The sequence below is a fragment of the Eumetopias jubatus genome, unplaced genomic scaffold, assembly GCF_037043125.1.
Source record: "Eumetopias jubatus isolate StellerSeaLion01/CBP00866 unplaced genomic scaffold, mEumJub1_p1.0 scaffold_5, whole genome shotgun sequence".
Classification (NCBI taxonomy): Eukaryota; Metazoa; Chordata; class Mammalia; order Carnivora; family Otariidae; genus Eumetopias; species Eumetopias jubatus.
In genome coordinates, this window is record NW_028274811.1 from 74161551 (window position 1) to 74179460 (window position 17910).

General features: G+C 36.2%; 1 pseudogene; it reads left to right on the forward strand.

The window, feature by feature from the left end:
- Window positions 1-17910, forward strand: part of LOC148164373 (uncharacterized) — a 42861-nt pseudogene that overhangs the window by 19903 nt on the left and 5048 nt on the right.

Genomic DNA, 17910 nt, shown 5'->3' on the forward strand with positions numbered 1-17910 from the left:
TATATTAGAAGTCCTAGCCTCAGCAATCATACAACGAAAAGTAATAAAAGGCATCTGAATTGGCAAAGAAGTCAAACTCTCACTCTTTGCAGATGACATAAGACTCGATGTGGAAAACCCAAAAGACTCCATCCCAAAATTGCTAGAACTCATACAGGAATTCAGTAAAGTGGCACGATATAAAATCAATGCACAGTTGCATTTCTATACACTAATAATGAGATAGAAGAAAGAGAAATTAAGGAGTCAATCCCATTAACAATTGCACCCAAAACCATAAGATACCTAGGAATAAACCTAACCGAAGAGGCAAAGGATCTGTACTCCGAAAACTCTAGAACACTCTTGAAAGAAATTGAGGAAGACACAAAGAAATGGGAAAATGTTCCATGTTCATGGATTGGAAAAACAAATATTGTTAAAATGTCTAGGCTACCTAGAGCAATCTGTACATTCAGTGCAATCTGTATCAAAATACCATCCACTTTTTTCACAGAGCTGGAACAAATTATCCTAAAATTTGTATGGAACCAGAAAAGACCCCGAATAGCCAAAGGAATGTTGAAAAAGAAAACCAAAACTGGTGGCACCACAATTCCAGACTTCAAGCTTAATTACAAAGCTGTGATCATCAAGACAGTATGGTACTGGCACAAAAACAGACACACAGATCAGTGGAACAGAATAGAGAACCCAGAAATGGACCCTGAACTCTGTGGTCAGCTAATCTTTGACAAAGCAAGAAAGAACATCCAATGGAAAAAAGACAGTCTCTTTAACAAATGGTACTGGGAAAATTGGACAGCCACATGCAGAAGAATGAAACTGGACCATTTCCTTACACCATAAACAAAAATGACTCAAAATGGATGAAAAACCTAAATGTGAGGCAGGAATCCATCAAAATCCTAGAGGTTCAACCTCGACTGCAGCACCTTCTTGCTAGACATGTCTCCAAAGCAAGGGAAACAAAGGCAAAAATGACCTACTGGGACTTCATCAAGATCAAAAGCTTTTGCACAGCAAAGGAAACAGTCGACAAAACCTAAAGACAACCGACAGAATGGGAGAAGATATTTGCAAATGTCTTATCAGCTAAGGGCTAGTATCCAAAATCTATAGAGAATTTCTCAAATTCAACACCCAAAGAACAAATAGTCCAATCAAGAAATGGGCAGAAGTCATTGAACAGTCCTTTCTTCAAAGAAGACATACAAATGGCCAACAGAATCATGAAAAAATGCTCCACATCACTCAGCATCAGGGAAGTTCAAATCCAAATCTCAATGAGATACCACCTCACACCAGTCAGAGTGGCTAAAATTAACCATTCAGGATATGACAGATGTTGGTGAGGATGTGGAGAAAGGGGAACTCTCTTACACTGTTGATGCGAATGCAAGCTGGTGAGCCACTCTGGATAACAGTTTGGAAGTTCCTCAAAAAGTTGAAAATATAGAGCTACCCTATGACCCAGCAATTGCACTACTGGGAATTTACCCCAAAGAAACAAATGTAGTGATCTGAAGGGGCACCTGCACCCCAGAGTTTATAGCAGCAATGTCCACAATAGTCGAAGTATGGAAAGACCTGAGATGTCCATGGACAGATGAACGGATAAAGAAGATGTGGTATATATGTAGATATATGTACCTATCTATCTATATACACACAATGGAATACTACTCAGTCATAAAAAATGAAATATTGCCATTTGCAACGACATAGATGGAACTCTGGGGTATTATGCTAAGTGAAATAAATCAATCAGAAAAAGACAGTTACCATATGATGTCACTCATGTGAGATTCTTAAATGTGGAATTTAAGAAACAAAACGGGGGAAGGGAGGGAAAAATAAAACAAGATGAAATCAGAGAGCGAGACAAATCATAAGAGACTCTTAAGCAGAGGAAACAAACTGAGGGTTGCTGGAGGGGAGGGAGGTGGGGGGATGGGGTAACTGGGTGATGGACATTGAGGAGGGCACGTGATGTAATGAGCACTGGGTGTGATACAAGAATGATGAATCACTGACCTCTACCTCTGAAAATAATAATATACTATATGTTACTTTATTGAATTTAAATATAAAAAATGTTAATTAATAGTGATATTATATCCTAATTGTTATGAAGCCCAGGGTAAGTGTCTAAACTTTAGTAGAATGACTCGGCCAGAGAAGAAAAATTCACTAAAAGACTGGAGGTATTATAGAGAAACAGCACTGATATTAATCAAAGCTCTGATAGTGAACCTAGTGAGTGATCTAAGTAGATTCAACAATTTGTTACTGATAATTGGGTATTGCCACAAATGGTAATCAATAATAATGTTTTGTTGGTAACAGAGGCAATCAAAAGAGAGATGCAGAAGTGAGTTACTCACTGAAATAGAGCTTTTTTGGAATGATGTCCCAACACTGGTATAAAACTGTGCTGCCCAAGACAGTAGCAACTAATTAACATGTGGTTTGAGCCCTGGAAATGTGGATAGTCTCAGTTAAGATGTCTGTGTCAAATACATACCAGATTTGAAGACAACTGTTAATAATAATATTAAAATATTGATAATGTTTTAATATTGATTACCTGTTGAAATGTTAATAACTTGGATATATTAGGGTAAATAAAAAGTATTAAAATTAGTTTTACCTGTTTCTTATTTTTTAATGTAGTCATTAAAAATTTTTAAATTATCAGTGTGGCTCACTGATAGCTCACCTTATAGCTTACCTGTGTTAGAAAGTGCTGGTATAGATGGTTTGAATTAGAAGTGCACCAACAGTCAACATTTTCAATTCCAGACAGGGAAAACAATTCCATAGAGGAAAGTGCTTTCCTCAACGGCACAAACATAGTTGGGAAGAAGTGAGGAGTAGAACTTCCATCTTTTGATTCTCTGTATCCTTACACTACTGGCTCCTGATGGAAACTTGGAAGCCAAACAAACTTCTTCAGGACACTTACACCTGGGGCATCATGTTTCTTTAACATTTTAAGAGCTAGACAATGATTAAAAAACAAACAAACAAGACAAAACCAGTTCTAGGGATTTGGAATATGATTGAGAACAGACATAGGTTAGAAGACTGTAATGTTTAGTTATAAACGCCTTTGTGTGGTTTTTTAAAACTTGGGCATGTATTACTATTAAGAAAGAAAGAAAGAAAAAAAAAAGGCTGGGATGGTGGGTGAAGCAGACAGATAAGGTTCAAATGAAACCAAGTTTTGAAATTCAAGTTTAGAGATACTTGAAGTGGCTTTTTCTACCGTAATCTTTCACATCTCTAGATGCCCTTGGTTAATTATTTCTACTCTCTTTGGGTGGTTTACTTTTTACATTACTAAAGCAAAATCAACTGGTACAAACTAATTTTTGAATCTGCAGCTGTAGCTTGAGAAACCTATGTTTTCCCTACTTTTATAAGCAGTAGGTTGGTAAGAATGATTGGTGATTTTGTTTCTGGAGAATTCAAGTCCTCCCTTCTAAAGGGAAATAACAACAGACTAGATGTTTCTGTTTGAAGCCATTTGCTACAATCATCCTTGAGATTTTTGCTCATGACATTCAGAGCTATTACCTCTAAAGAGATTCTTAGAACACAAGTTCATTTAGCTTCAGAACATACATAGCCTACTTATTGGAGCAGCTGTGCTGAGTTTCTGAATGGAGAGATGATTTCCACAGTGTATTTTATAGCCACACACCATTTCTGAGCATAGTCTCAAACACAGATTATTTTTATTTTTACTCCTTTACTGTAGGAGAGAAAGACATACTTGGCTAGTCTGAGGGGTAATGTTTACAGCAGCGTTTTCTATTTTTGTGGCAGTTTCCTTCAGGCCCTTGCTTTGTTGACTTTCTCACCCCAGAACCTGATTTAGTGGTCTCCTAGACCAAGCAAGGGTAAATGCAGGTCGCCTGTGCTTAACAGGACTGTTGGAGTATGTATGGATATGGCATAAATTCCTGTTTAACTTTTTGTCAATATTCTCATTTCCTCTTCTTATTTCATTCCTTTCAGCCTTTTAGCCTCTGAAACAAAAAATAATCCTGTCTTGGAGACTGATGTCATCTTCTCTACCCACTTTTCTGAGGCAAGTGCAAAGGTTTTGAAGGAACTTGTTTTTAACTGTCGAAAAAGGTACTTATTGGTGACCCATCTTTTTTGATAATTATACTGATTAATTATTTTAATTGTATTTGATATTATTTTATTTCAGATGTCTTTTCTATTTATATTGGACTCTGAATTTCTTTTTTTTTAAATAAAAAAATTATTTTTATTAATATTTTTGAGTATAGTTGACACACATTGTTACATTAGTTTCAGGTGTACAACATAGTGATTCAACATCTCTATATGTTATGTTAGGTTCACCACTAGTGTAGCTGCCACCTGTCACCATACAACGCTATTACAGTATCATGGACTATATTCCCTATGCTGTGCCTTTTATTCCTGTGACTTATTCATTCCATAACTGAAAGCTTGTATCTCCCACTCCCCCTCACCCATTTTGCCCATCCCCCCACCCCCTTGTTCTCTGGTAACTGTCAGTTTGAAGGGACTTTTTGATTTGATTTTTAGGAAGTTATTTACCAAACACATACTCAGATATCTGAACCCATCTAGAAGCTGATTAGTCCCAGCCTCTTGAATTCCAAAATCTGCATTCATTCATTTCACAGTTACAATTTTAGGTACATACTGTGTGACAAAGTAGGGTTATATCTGTTAGAAATAACCTTGGGAGAGTGAAAAATACTGCACAGAGGCCCTTGGACCACTCCTCAGGACCTCTGGTGTGGCAAAAAGGGGGTGGAGAGGACAAAGTTGACAAGCCTGGGATTGCTGAACGTTCCCACCTCTAAAAACAGTCACATAGCCCCTGCAGCCTCTTGTGTGCCTTCCAGCCTCTGGGTTGCTGCATGGGGCTTTAAATCCCTGGGCTGGGCTTTCTTAACCTTTGCTCATTTGGGGTCTCCACAGCTCCAGAAGCTGGAGCATTTACCAGGGCCCTGGTCTCAGCTCTATCAACTAGCTACGTGACCTCATCCTAGCTAGGAGTTGCTGCTCTTGGTCATTTACTGTGATGCAAAAAGGAGAGGGACTCTTTAGTATTAAGTGTTAACCATGCTTAAGAGAAGAAGTAGAGGTAGAACTTCTTTGTAGCTCCCTTTTGGAAATAGCTGTCCAATAACAGGGGGCCCCCAGTCACACCAGTTGTTAAACAGTGGCAGTTTCAGTGATATGTATGTATCTGGGCCCTGCCCCTGACCAATTAAATAAATTATGGGAGTGGAACTTGAGAGTAAGTATTTTTGAAAAGCTTGCCATCTAATATTCTGCCGGTATTAAATACCACTGGTAATGAAAGTATCAGGCCTTGAGAGGGACAGATGTAGGTGTAAAAACCAGAATTTACCACTTAATAGTTGTAAATCCATGAGCCTCTCTGTGCCTTAGTTTACTTACCTGTAAAATGGGGACAAAATTTTACCTTCTTCAAAGGTAGCTATGTAGCACATAGTAGATCCTCAATGAATAGTAGTTATTGAGATAAGGCTATGGGTATTCTGTCTGATATGATAGGCATTAGCCATATGTGAGTATTTAAATTAAAATTAGATAAAGTTAAAAATGTGTCCCTAAGTCCCACTAGCCATATTTCAGGTGTTCAACATCCACATATGACTGGTAGCTACCATATTGGGGAGGAAAATGTCAAACATTTTCTTCATTGCAGAAAGTTCTGTAGACAGGAAAACACTCATTTGTAGGATCTGCTTCAGTAAGACCTAACGTTATGCAGAGAAATGTCCATTTAAACTGTCATGGAAAACCTTCTATATTTGTTTCTGTTAGATAAATAGCAGGGCTTTTGGCTTGAGCAGAGAAGTGAAGGAAATCTGGGAACCATCTCTTCTTTGGAGACTTTTCTCATGTTCCTATATACCTGTAAATGAGTTTACCTCAAGTAAACAAACAAGTGGGAACATCCAGTCGATTGTTCAAATAATGATGTCTCCTCCCCTACTTACCCCCGCCAGTTCTGAGGCCACACTTAAGCATTTAGTCCACTTTTGAAGTAGAATATTAACTTTTTCCTGCCCTATTTTTTAGTACCACAGGCACTATCAGCAAAGCTGCTGGTGTGTGTGTGTGTGTGTGTGTGTGTGTGTGTGTGTGTGTGTGTGTGTGTGTTTGCTGGAAGGTGGAAGAAGAAGGGGCAGTAGCAGGGAAGAAAGAGCTGACATTGGTAAGGGAATATCTGTCAGTGGGAAAACAAAGGCCACAGATAGGAGGTTTTTATGACTTTATTATCAGGAATGTTTATTTCAGGTATTTTGATATCTCTTCTAAAAATTCTTTAGTGTCATTTTTATTTATCCACAGTAGGTAAGAGCACAGGCTCTGAAATCAGACCTCTTCTCTGTTCAAACCATATTCCAGCATGAACTAGCTGAGTGACCTTGGACAGATTACTTAATCTAAGGCTGTTTTTCCATCTGCAAAATGAAGATAAATGTTAGTATTTACACCTCATAGTATTATCACAAGGACTCAATGAGAGAATGTACGTAAAGTCCTTAGTATAGAGCATAACACCAGATAAATGATCAATGAATTTAAAAAAATTAGAGAAAAGAAAGAATATATTATTTTATTTTCAGTAAACAAGTGATGTGATACTTTTAATTACAATAAGTATAAGCTAAGTACATTCTTCTCAGGGGTTTTAAATCTGTTTTAAAATTTAATGTTCTTATCCCTTTGTCATATCTTTTAGAATGAGTAGAACATTTATAGTTTCTGTGTTACATAAATGTTCCACTTGTGCTGCTGTACTTGTTTGGTTAAGCATAGGCCTAGCAGCTTGGGAAGTGTCAAAGTCTGAAAAGCAAATGTATTGTTGATTTGAGCTACCATGTGTTAAAAATTGCTAATACAACTAAACAGTCTTAAAAACAAGGAAAGTCATGGTTCTTGATGAAAAGGACCACAACCTACCTCTTAAACTCACTTTATATTTGTTTTGTCTTCCTGCAATGATGTTTTTGTTGGCAAAGTTACTTTATTATTTTTTTAAATCCAAAAACATGGCATGTCTTTTGGGTATTTTATTATTTAGATGTTTCACACTCTTTTGTTTTGTTATGCAGTGTGACAGTGTGACATACCTAAAAACTCACTCCCCAGTGAGTGGAAAGTGCTATCATTTATTTTTAGTAAGGAAGCTGTATTGGTTCATATAGCTGCTTTCCCAGCTGAAATAACATAGCAGATTGGTGCTGTTTGAACACTGTTAATTGTTGAAAGTTCTTAAACTAGTAAATAGGCCTGATTAGCTGGAATCCAAACAGTAACCCAAACAGACCAGACCACTTTTGATAAGATAAACACTCTACTAACCTTTAACATTACCTCTAGATTATCTTCCCGCGGTATGAAATGTTAAACTAAAAACTTTTTTTTTTCTATTTAGAGAGACATCAGGAAAAATTGTTTAGGATATTTAAAACCAAGTTAAAAGTCATTATGTTCAGTGTCTGATTTAGTAGATAATTAATCAGCAATGCTAGTACTCTATCATTAGCTCATGAGAGTTGAACAGTAAAGATGGACTGGTTATAATAGAAAGTCCTGATGCAGAAGATCACATTGTACTTTGTCATTTCTGTTTGGGCAACTACAAACAAACATTAGTAACTGTAATAACGGAACAAAGAGCTTTTTAACTAGGCATCTTAAATCTCATATCTGGAAAGGTTTTTAGAATAAAACTCTACTTTTATTCAGCATTCATTGGAAACACAACTCTAAAATTCGTTTTCCAGGTTCTAGAGCATTCATATCAAAATTAAGCTTGTTTGAGGCTAATAATTTATATTGCTGATGTGACCCATGCCTATTTCCTTAGCCTTAGAAATAATATAAATTTCCTTACCATTGAAGTACAGAGGGTGAACCAGTTTTCTAAATTTTCCAGCTCAGAAATTCAAAAATAAGGTAAATTTTTATAAGATTAAAAAAGATCTTATTGTTTTCTTGGCTCACTTTTGAAAAAATAGCAAGCAGGCAGAAGAAAAAGAAAATATCTATAGTTCCACTAGCCATCATTAAGAATATGGTATATTAATTTCTAGGCTTTTCTTCTATACTTAAAAAAATATTAGAGTTGAGCTCACACAGCACGTACGTTTGCTTAATATTATAGGATTATTAAAGCTTGTGGCTGTGTGAATATAAGAATTTCTTATTGGACATTTAAGTAGTATCAGTTTTTTTCATATTATAAATAACACTTTGGTGGAAATCTTTGTGCATAAGGGTCACTCTTCCCTCTGACTCTACTTAGCATTATTTCCATAGGGCAGAGTCTCAAAAGTGGGATTACTCGGTTGAAGTTATGAATAATTTTAAGGCTCATTTGCATTTGCTTTCCAAAAGAGTTAATTGAAGCTATATTACCATTAAAAATATATTAATTACTCTATTAGAATTATGCCCATTTTACAACATCGTGGATAACACTGAATAATTTCATTAAGATTTTAATATGATTCTCTTGTGTTTGATCTCTTAGAGTTTGGAATTTTAATTAAGTATGAGGTCATAATTTCACATCGTCAAATTCATTTGACACAGAGAAAAGCTCTCTTTCATTATCATAGACTGTAGGTCTGCTAATTGGTGGTGAACTTTAAGATTGCAGATTGGTTTAACACAGATTGTGATTAAGTTTCTAGTCTAAGGGTATTTGAAGGATAACAATATAAATTATTTTTCCCTTTATACCTTAAAAAAGCATCTGAGGCAATGTTAGATTTTGCTTTCCGTGGCTGAGTTAGATCTTACTGAGCTGACATTTTCCAGGTTATAACTATAGACTCTGGAATATGTAAATAATAATAACAATAAAAAGCAGCTACTTGAAGGTCTAGGAGAGTGGACAGATCCTGGTGAGAAATTCATGCCTGGAGGAAGCGAGGGAGATTAAAGACTTATTTAAATAAGTAGAGAGATAAACCGTATTTACGGATTGGAAAACTAAGTTATTAAGATGGCAATTCTTTTGAATTGATATATAGAGTCATTACGATCCCAGTGAAAATACTAGCTGGCTTTTAAAAAAGAAAATTGACTTCACAGTTAACCTTATTAGTGATGCCATGTGGATAACAGATATCTCCTGACATTATGTGATGAGAAGTATAGCGAACCTCTGTGGCATTCTTTCTGAAAACCCATGAATACAGTCTAATCATGAGAAAAATATCACATAAACCAAATTATGGGACATTTTACAAAATACCTGACTAATATTCCTCAAGACCATTAAAGTCATGCATGAAAAAGAAGGAAAGTTTGAAAACTGTCACAGACTAGAGAAGAGAGGGAAAATATGATGATTAAATGCAATGTGGTATTCTAGGTTGTATCCTGGAACAGTTAAAGGACATTCATTTAAAAACTGGGGAAATCCAAATTAGGCTGTCAGTTAATAACAATGTACCAATGTTGGTCTCCTAGTTTTGACAGATGTAGCACAGTAATGTAAGATGGTAACATTGGGAAACAGAAACTGGGTGAGCAGTATATGGGAACTCTCCATACTATCTTTGCACATTTTCTGCAAATCTAAAATTATTCCAAGGCGCCTGGGTGGCTCAGATGGTTGTGCGTCTGCCTTTGGCTCATGTCATGATCCTGGAGTCCTGGGATCGAGTCCCGCATCGGGCTCCCTGCTCCTTGGGAGCCTGCTTCTCCCTCTGCCTCTCTCTCTCTCTCTCTCTCTCTGTCTCTCATGAATAAATAAATAAAATCTTAAAAAAAAGTCTAAAATTATTCCAAAATAAAAAGTTTATTAAAGAAAATAAGAAACCGACAAGCTTATTTTAAAGATTTTATTTATTTGAGCAAGAGAGAGAGAAAGAAAGAAAGTGAGGATAAGTGGGGGGGATGTGTAGAGGGAGAGGGAGAAGTAGGCTCCTTGCTGAGTGGGGAGCCTGATGTGGGACTTGATCCCAGGACCCTGGGATCATGACCTGAGCCAAAGGCAGATGTTTAACCAAATGAGCCACCCAGGTGCCCCAAGATTAATTGATTTTCCTTCCCCCTCTCATGCTCTCTCTCTCAAATAAATAAATAAAATCTTTTTTAAAAAAAGGAACTTCTATTTCATAGTTATTTCTATGAATCCTCTGTCTCTTCCGTCAAACTGTTAGCATCCTGAGGGCAAGGCAACTGAACTGAATAAGCACTTCATAAAAATATGAATGAGCTGCTTGCAAAGGGCCCATGTTTTCCTGCTGTGAATGGAAGGGCTGGGACAAATATGCTAAAATGTACTAAGGGCTTTTGGGAGAGTTTTTGTTGGAGATTAGAGGAGGGGAGGAAGGTAAGAATCTTAAAAATAGGGGAGTAGAGGGACGCCTGGGTGGCTCAGTCTGTTATGCGTCTGCCTTGTGCTCAGGTCATCATCCCCGGGTCCTGGGATCCAGTCCCACATTGGGCTCCCTGCTCGGCGGGGAGTCTGTTCCTCCCTCTGCCTGCCGTTCCCCCTGCTTGTGCTCTCTCTCTGACAGATAAATAAAATAAAATCTTTCAATTAAAAAAAAAATAGGGGAGTAGAAAACTTCTGGAAATTGGTGGTGTATCCATTTAATGGAATACTAAACAACAATGGAGAGAAGGATCTTTGCAAGGGGTATAAATGAGACAATGACTCGTTCACTTTTCCTTTTTAAAAACAACTTTGTGAGATGTATTTTACATATCATTAAATCCATCCATTTCAAGTCTACAAGTCAATGATTATTAGTAACTTTACTGAGTGGTGCAACCATCACCATAAGTTAGTTTTAGAGCATTTTCATTTCAATGAGATGCCTTATGGCCATTTATAGTTATTCCCGTTAATACTCCCAGGCCCAGGCAACCACCAATCTGTTTTATGTCTATATATTTGCCTTTTTTGGATACTTCATATAAATAGAAGCATGTAATATGTGGTCTCTTGTGTCTGGCTTCTTTCTCTTTGCATAATGTTTTTGAGGTTTATGTGTGATGTATCATGTGTTGGTAGTTCTTCCTTTTTATTGTCAAACTAGTATTCCATTATATGGATGTATCATACTTAGTATATCCATTTACTGATTGATTGACATTCAAGTTGTTTCCAGTTTGGGACTATTATCAACATTTCTCTATTCTGCAATGAAAATTTCCATACCAGTCATGGTTTAGACATATGTTTAAATTTTTCTTATGTCTATATCTAGGAGTGGAATTGCTGGGTCATTTGGTAGTTTTATGTTTAGTTTTTTGAGAAACTTCCAAACTGTTTTTCAAAGTGTCTGCAGCATTTTATATTGTCACTAGCAATGTGTGAGGGATCCCATTTCTCCACATCCTCACCAACATTTGTTACTATCTGCCTTATTTATTACAACCATTCTAATGGGTATGAAATGGTATCTCATTCTTAGTTTACATTTTCCTAATCACTACAGATGTTGAACATCTTTTCATGACTTTATTAGCCATTAACCATTTGTATATGTTCTTTCTAGTGAAATATCAACTCATATATCTTACCCATTTTTAAATTGGGCTGTCTTTTGGGGCTTCTTGGTAGCTCAGTTGGTTAAGTGTCCGACTCCTGGTTTCGGCTCAGGCCATGATCTAGAGGTCATCAGATTGAGCCCTGCTTAGGGCTCCATGATGAGAGTGGAGCCTGCTGGGAAATTCTCTCTCCCCTCTCCCTCTGCTCCTCCCCCACCACACTCATGTGCACACACTCTTTCTCTCAAAAAAATTTGGGTTGTCTTTTTATTATTGAGTTGTAAGAGTTATTTGTGTATTTCTGGATATAAATTCTGCATTAGATATGTGTTTTGTAAAAATTTTCTCATAGTCTGTTCCTTGTCATTTTTATTTTCTTAAAGATGTCTTTTGGAGTGCAGAAGTTTTAAAGTTTGTTAAGGTCCAATTTATTAATTTTTTCTTTTATGGAATATGCTTTTGGTGTCATTAAAAAACTTTTCCCTTACTTAAGGTCTCAGAGATTTCCTCCTATATTTTTTCTATGTAGCTCTTACATTTAAGTCTGTGATCCATTTGAGTTAATTTTTGTATATGATATGAGGTAAGGGTCTAAGTTCATCATTGGGCATGTGGATATCTAGTTGTCCTTACTTGTCTTATAAACTGACCTCTATTGAGTGCTTGGCTTTAGGGTAAACATTGGTGATACAAGAATGAATAATATGATTTCCAATTCCAAGTATAATCTAGGGAGGAATATAATATAACCAAGGAGTATAGAACAGAGGAAAACATCAATTCAAGATCTGGGGACTTCAAGAAAAATGACTCTGAGGTAAAATCAAGGAGGTGGCTTCGGTGTTCTCGGGGAAAACACCTGTACATATTAGCCCAGTCTAGTGTAATGATTTCAGCTTCTTTGGTCTCTTAACACACTAGTTTGTTACTATCTATTTTAAGGTATATCTCCAAAAATTTATGATTAATGAAGAGTTCAAATACACATGTGTTTGCTAATTATTTTTTTTAAAAAGCACTTGATATTCCTAGAGTGGGGGCAATAGGGAGTGATATCTTAGAATTCATCACATCTCAGGTTATATTCTGAGAACATGTTTCCCATGTGGACATTATTTTAAAAAATGTTCAAAAATTTCAGTTTAGTGGATGAACATTAGATTAGGAATCAAGAGAGTTACTCTGGGACTAACACTAATGGCTTTGCGTTATTGGATCATCACTTAACTTCTGAGATCTTCAGTTTTCTCCCAGTTTAAAGTAGTAGTTCATTCTCAAGCTCTTTACCTTGGAATGTTCTATTTGTTCATTTAATTAACGTTTATTGAGTACTCACTTTGTGCCAGGCATAGGTAGACGAAGGTAAGGTAAGATGAAGAAGCCGGATGCTTTTATAGAGAGAAATGAGAAAACAAATTATTAGAAAATAATGCTGCACATTTTATGTTACTTTTATGATTTCCCTCGTCTAGAAATGCATATCTCTTCTGATCTGTGAGTTAACTGGGGAAGATAAAACAAGAAGGAAAATGACTCCAAAGATCAGCTTACAGAATGTGCCCTGTAGGAGAGAATTTACATGTTAGACATGTGACAGAGGAGTTCCAGCCTATATAATTGCAACCTACCTTTGGACAATGATATTTCTTCACATTGTGGTAAAAAAGTGTATTTATTTCACTAAGAGAAGTAAAAGGGAAAGGTATATAACACCCGGGACTATATAAAGAACTTGGTAGATATCGGGTATACAATTCTTTTTATTGTATTGAAGATTATAATGGATATTTCTTATATTTCAGGTGTTCCTAAAAAGCAAACCTATAGTATGAGACATGTTGTTAAGAAGTATTTTAATGTAGTACAAGAACATGATTGTGATATAAATGAAATTCATGCCCCTGTTTTCAAGACTTGTCTTTGAGCTTCTGAGTTACATTCTTCAGTACATTTTCTGAACTTCCTTTTATAACTACAGTACCTTTCAGACTTGAACCTAAATTATCTAATAGTGTAATGCACAAACATGAAACCTCTCACTTTTGAAAAGTTTTTCAGATTAGGGATGTCTATGCTCCTTTGGCTTGAGTTTATCATCCTATTCTCCCCTGTTTACCACCACACACATGTATGTTTTCTCTTTTTGACAGTAGATAGTCTGGGGCCACTTGTATGTGAATAGTGGAACTATTTGCAAAATTATAAAAAAAAATAAGCCTATGTTCCATTCCATTCATATAACTTTATAATCTTTACCTGGCAGATATACCATTTAGGGACAACCATAGTTCAAGTGTACTTAGATATGCCTTAACTATGCATTGTGTTTTGAAAAGACCTTGCCTTTGTCTATCGGTCAGGATGCTTGGTTCGTTGCAACAGAAAGAAATTCAACTCAAACTAACTCAAGCAAAAAGAGAGTTTATTAGCTCTTTTAACTAGAAAATCCCAGTGTGGAAGTGGCCTTAGCACAGCTGAATCCAGGGACTCAACAGATTTCTGGGCTCTCTGGACTTCTGTCACTCAATTCAGTATTCCTCAGGGTATTGACATCATTCTCTAGCAGATTTTCTGTGTGTGGTAGGCAGTGATGGCCACTGACACTGGCACCTCCAGACTCCTCTGGTCTTTTATAAGTCAAGGTCAGAGGAAGAGAGACTCTTTGGGGTCCATATACTGCCTCTCATCAGGGGACTCTGATTGGTTCTGCTTGGGTCATATGTTCATCCCCATGTACCAGTCTGTGAACAGCAGAATGTATAAAGATTGACTAGCCCAGGAGCTGTCCCAGCTCATGAAGTCAGGTCAGAGTAAGGCCCTCTGATTGAAAAATTCTCCAGAGCCACATGGGGTAAAAGAAGAGCAAGTCCCTAGTGGATGCCAGGAAGACACAAACAACAGATGTCCACTACATTTGGTAAAGTGTTACTAAACACTTTAAGTGCAAGGAGCACTGGGTTTCATTTGCGCAAAAACCCAAAGCTGCTACTAATCTTGTTGCAATATGTATTTATCTTTGAAACCATCTCAAATACTTTAGAGATCTATTTAACTCAGAGAGAACTTGATCTTACTTACAGTAATAAAATACCTTTATACTGGCTTGATATTCAGTGTCAATTCTTAAAATTAATTTTCAAATCAAATTTTTGTAAATATTCTCATTGTGATTACTTGCACAAACTATGTTTATTTCACAATAAAAATCACAGGCATTTTATTTGAGAGAGATTATTTAAAAGGTAGTTCTTCTTAGATAATTTGGGTGTGTTGATGGTGTTTGGTTACTTGGAGTTTAAAAAAAAATTTGGGTGGAATTTATTTCAAATCTTTACTTAAAGACTAGAAAAGAGTTTTTAAGGGACCACAGTTATAAGCTTCCAGTAAACCACATTTCCTTTCCTTTTAATTCTCAGATCTTGACCCTGATAAGCTTTCTGATAGGGGAAAATTCCAAAACACACATGAAGGAGAGAATTACATTGAGGTGTTTTAAATAGCAAGTCCAAATACAGTAGTCTTTTCTTTTTCATACTCACAAATTAGGACAGCTCCAGCTTTTAAAATAGAGTAAGAAGGGGTGGCACACATACAGAGCAAACCAACATTTAAATATAGCACATTAGAATTCTTTGCATATCAAAGATGAGTTATAAAATGTAAGTTGATTTTGGTTTTAGAGAACGTTCTGCATGTTGGCCATGTTGCCATGCTCTAGAGCTTTATGGGGTCTGCATCACAGGATGAAAGAAGATTACCAAAAGGCCCTGCTGTATTGTTATCATTAAACCTTTTCAGACTATGTCCAATGTAGATATATTATATACAGAATTTCTATGTATATGCTTAATTTAAGCAAGAACACATCTTGTTTTCAATCTTCTGCTCATAAAATTAGAAGCATTATGTAAATGACTTGTTCCTAGGAAATACACACTGAAATATTTAGTGGTAAAGGGAATAATGTCTCCCACTTATTCTCAAATGGTTTAGAACAACAATAATCACATGATGTTCTATTATATAAATATTTTATTATTTATTCAGTCAGTCCTATCTTGGTAATTGTATGTGGAGGAGAAAACTGGATAACTTCAACTCAGGCAATTGGGTTTTCTTTAAGTAGTTTTATTATTTGGCCTGAAATGCTATACATTCCAAAGTTTTAGACCATGTTCCAAAGTCAATATACATGACATTAGAATTAATAATTGAGTTGACTATACATTTAAAATATTACTTCAAAGGATTTCTGGTAAAATGTGGGAATGGAGTTATGAGTAGATTAGAGATTCAACACCATTTTAGCAGATAGAAAGCAAAGACTAAGATGCTAGAACATGAGTCTCCAGTTTGAAAGGTCCTACTGAGTGCCTAGCACAATGAATGAAAAGGGACACTTGTAAAGCAAGTCTTCATAAAATTTCAGCACCGTAGGATTAAAGAGGAAATGCTGGGAGACCATGTCACGTACAATAGCTAATAGAATGGCATAATACATCTCAGCAGAAATTTTGGAAGGTAGAAAACAACAAAGTAATGCCACTAAAATTCTGAGAAAAACTGCTTTTCAACCTAGAATTCTATATTCAGCCAATCAATCAACTGTGATGGTAAAACAGAGGAAGTTTTGATAAGCCAAGTTTTAAAAAAATTACCTCCTTGGAGTCTTTTCTTAGGAAGTGACTGGAAGATCTATTCCAACAAATTAAGTATGCAACCCAAGGAAGACAAAAAAGTCCCAAGGCCCAAGAAACAGGGTATCCAACTTAGGCGATTGGCGAAGGAAGCTTCAGTTTTACATTGAGCCTAGGGAGCTACCAGCTGCAGACTGTAGCAAGAGGATGCAAGTTCCATAATGGAAATAGGGGAAGAAATGAAACGGATGGATTATTGGATTACACTAGACTGCTCAGTAGTTAATTTTGATGGGTCTGTGATCGATATGATGGAGCATTTGGAAAAAAATTGTCAAAATTTCTAATATTGATAATTTAAGGAATTTAGGTATAAATATTTAGAAACACAGAAGTTAAATAACTAGAAGAAATAGTTACAGGGATAAAAGTGGTTATTGATGGGGAAGAATGTAACTAGACCTGATGAAATTGATTATCAGCTTTTTAGTACTATTTGATCATATTATCGAGTATATCAGTTATGTTGATTAAAGATAAGAATCAAGTGGAAATAAAAGTAGTTCAAACTAAAATAAACCATGTACAGCTGTTAATAATACGGGAAACTGGGTGTATGGCATATGGGAACTCTTCTTCACAATTTTTCTATGAATCTAAAACTGTTATTCTAAAAGATAGTCTTAAAAATTGAACTGCAGAAACATGAAAGATGAAGGAAAGAAAAGAGTACACTATAATGCATAATATATCATATATTAAGTATAGTACGATAAAATTAATGAACATCAAAATATACAAAAAATAAAATTTATTTCATTACTAATTTTCAAAACAAGTTATGAAAAATACAATGTTGCATTATTGTTAATAAATCTTGTCTATACATATTTGTCTTACATTTTGAATTATTCAGTATTACCAATTTATTCTTTTTCATGGAAACTTGTGATTTTTTTATATAGTGATTGAATATCTCTGTTTAAGAGTAAGTGGTTGAGGGGCACCTGGGTGCCTCAGTCGGTTAAGTGTCTGCCGTTGGCTCAGGTCATGATCCCAGGGTCCTGGGATGGAGCCCCACATCGGGCTCCCGGCTCTGCGGGGAGCCTCCTTCTCCCTCTCCCACTCCCCAGCTTTTGTTCCCTCTCTTGCTATGTCTCTCTCTGTCAAATAAATAAAATCTTAAAAAAAAAGATTAAGTGGTTGACATATTTTTTCAATCCATGGACTAATTAGTTTTGGATTATGATTATTCAAGTTAACCTCTTCACCCCCACTTAAGCATCCCAAACCAGTAAGAGCAGACCACATTAGAAGTTGTGCAGGACTAGTTGGGGTTCGTGTAATGAAAGAGCATATCTGACTTGGCCACTTCTTCAAAATGATGCACTATCTATTGTCAGGCATTATTGCTCCCTTTTTCCTCTCCATCAGTTTGGCTAAATGGTAGTTCAGTTTCATAGGGATTAAATATTTATCTGCTGATCTAGTGGTAGACTGAGTCTTAGAAATCAAGCCCTCTGTTGCCAGGGGAAGGGGTATAACTATCCTGGGGCGCCAAAGATAGTGGTATCTCCTATTGCTGTCATCATAATAGGCACCTAGACTTGAAAGTGTAAAGTCCAGGATGGTGATATTGACCCTGAAGCAAAACCAAGATGGGCATATAGTGCTTGGACTGAGGTTGGTAGCATGTTTT